Here is a 3217-nt window from a genome sequence, read left to right as displayed (position 1 = left end):
AAGCATATATGTTTTACTAAATAAATTTGCACTGTATTTGCAATTTCATTTTTAAAGTTCCACTAGAATATACGTATTAATTCTGAAATTCCTGAAGAATTTCTAACAGCAGATGCCTTGCAAATGAATTTAAGTGCTTAAACATTGCATTTGTGCAATGCTGATTAATGAAAAAAATACAAGTTTCATAGTTACATGTTTTCTTTTAACTGCTTTGTCATAAGTAATACCATTTGACACTTATTTGTGCATATTTTGGTGGTTCAATATAAACTCAGTTGAGTATATGAGAAAAGGAAACAAGTTTTAGGACTGTGGAGAGTTGAGTTCAGTTCAACACAACTGCTACATTTATGTTATCACTGTACATATACAATGGTTCCCTTGCTTCTAGTCTTTGTCTTATTATGTTACCTTCTTCTAAACATTCTACAAATTGGTATAATAAATGCAGAGAACTAAACAAAATCAACAGATGACAGCATATTTCACAGTTTTTAGCTTCTGTATATTTTCTACATGGTTTTGTGATACAATGTGAGCCTTATTAAAATACCAGTAATCTATTTTGAATAAAGACTGCTTTATACATCACCTTCAATTAACAGAGCTCTGTTAAGTATGGAATTATAGTTCTGTAAATTTTTTCAAGATTTTTGGGTCTCTGGAGTGAATTAACTACTTGATGGGTTGGAAAACAGAACGCAGGGAAAGCTTAGCAAAACCTGACATTACTCAGATGAATCCAAGACTGCATGATATTCATAGTTCAAGGTTTAAAAAACAGAAAGTTTTCTGACAGAATTAGTGGCCTTGAAATTACTACTATGACACTTCTGGAAGTCTGCAGTTTTGGTGCCCTTCAGATTTTCAGAATATAAGACATTTTGCTACATGGCAGTATAAAGTTCAAAGTACTATATAAAATAATCAATAAAGATCCATTGGTAATGGCACTTTACACATGCTCAGTGCAGTTTACCAGTGAGGGAGAGCCATTAAGCAAATTAATGCAGAAATGGGCAAACTGGCATAATCAGTGCATCTTTGAGTGAAGAGGGCAATAGTAAGTCTTCTTTTAAACATCCTCAAGTAAGTAATTACGCAATTAAGTAAGTAATTATGTTCAAGGGAAGATTTTACTAAACTGAATGGTCTAACCAGTTTGTAAAACTCTGCAGTGGTACCACTTTACTACAGGAGTTTACTTTGTGTCACTGATAATGTGTTAGTGACAATGTACATAGATTTTTTTTTATTTTACTTATTAAATTATTTGTTTTACTAGGATAATAAAATGAGAACTTGCATATTCAGCCAGTAAAAAGTGAAAGAGTGTAGTTTTTCCCAAGTAAAAATCACCACTAGATCCATAATGGCAACAAGTTCAGTTTTTTCTTTAATTTCCACTGTCTGTATCTTTTAATATTGAAAACTGGAGTGTAGCCCCCCCACAAGACTCATCTATGTAATCAAATAACTATTGATGGAACTATTAAGACTTAGACATTTTGTGCAATTTTTGTTCTTCTTTTTAGCCATCAATGTTTTTTTCCTCCCATAAAGCAGTCATCATTTCTTGTCACTGTTCTGTTTAATTTAGGGATACTACATTCCTTAAGTTTACATACTTTAAATAAAATGCTACAAACCATTTAAACATTGCTTTTATATTTTATAATCATAACAGCATAAGTTAATAGCACTTTACTTCTTATGCATTTTAACTGTCATTTTTATTTGGAATCTTTGGTGTGGTTCAACCGAATTACAATTTTACTGTTTGTATCACTTTGCTGAAAGCAATGTAAGAGAATTTTTCAGATTAAAAAGAGTTAATGAAGGCTTCGGGTACAGTGGCCCTCTGTGGTATTCAAATGGTTGGAGTACATGCATTTGCCTCACACAATGGACTGCATACATTTGCCTCACACAATGGACTGCAAGCATTTGCCTCACACAATGCAGTACATGCATTTGCCTTCTGGTCGCAACATTTGTTCCACAAAATACAGACACCACAGAATTAACTGTCTACAGATTAAGCTTACTAGATAAACATTATTGCGAGAACATTTGTATACGTCTCACATGATGCATTGCATCTCTGTAAAATGTATAATATCCATTAGTATTCTTCTAAACAATATTTCCTTTGGAGTGAACTTTCCCTCAGATCACTTAAATCTGTCCTTTTTTAAGTTTGTTGCCCTATAGAGTTGCTGTTCATTTCAACTTTTCACTAACCTTGACAGGCAAATAAGTTAGTTTAAGCCCCTATGCAAAATCTGGCTTCTACCTTAGAAATTCAGGATAAGACAGACACATATGTGTTTTTCTGTCTCTCACCTTTGCTGAATGTACTACTGCAATAATATATATATATATATATATATATATATATATATATATATATATATATATATATATATATATATATATGTATATCAGGGGAACATTTTACTAAATGGAATGGTCTAGCCAGTTTGTGAATCTCTCCAGTGATACATAAAGGATAAGAGATACAGACAAGGATTATCTGAATTCTAGGTAGTTCATATTCAGTGTGTACATCTGTTTCCTGCTACATTGCAACATATATACTGCCATGCTACTGTGCTTGTTATTTATATACAATCTTCATGTGTGCATATGTCACAATGAAAGGATATACACTGTTTCATTCTGCTTTGAAATTTGTGGTGTATATTTTTCTGGATCATGTCTATGTATTTTGCCTTTTCTATACTTCACATTAATAACAAGGAAATTTTAATAGGTAGTGGCACTTTACTCCTTCCTTCTAAGTATAAACCCAACACAAAAGAGGAACAGAAACGTCTTCCTATTGAATGCAATGTGTTATGAATTGGATTTGTACTGTACAACTCTGTATATAATTGTTACATTGCAGATGTAACTTTCCACAATACATACTCTGATTTTGAACCAGAGAACTAGATGGAGAAGTAATAAAATACTTTGGCTGTAGTCTTCATTTTACCTAATTAAGGTTTACCAGGATGTAATACACCACTATGTATGCTCTTATTTTGATGTGGACTGGAAAAGAAATGCAGATTTAGAAAGGAGAACCTTTGTACTTTGATGTAAGTCTATAATCTTTCTTTGACACAGTTGAAGAAACATAAAATGTCTGACATTAAGAACACATTCACAACTAGACACGACTTGCAATTCTCACTCATGACAGTAA

This window comes from Protopterus annectens, chromosome 9.part0, assembly GCF_019279795.1.
Source record: "Protopterus annectens isolate FY-2018-M chromosome 9.part0, PAN1.0, whole genome shotgun sequence".
Classification (NCBI taxonomy): Eukaryota; Metazoa; Chordata; order Ceratodontiformes; family Protopteridae; genus Protopterus; species Protopterus annectens.
This window is presented reverse-complemented; position numbering follows the sequence as displayed.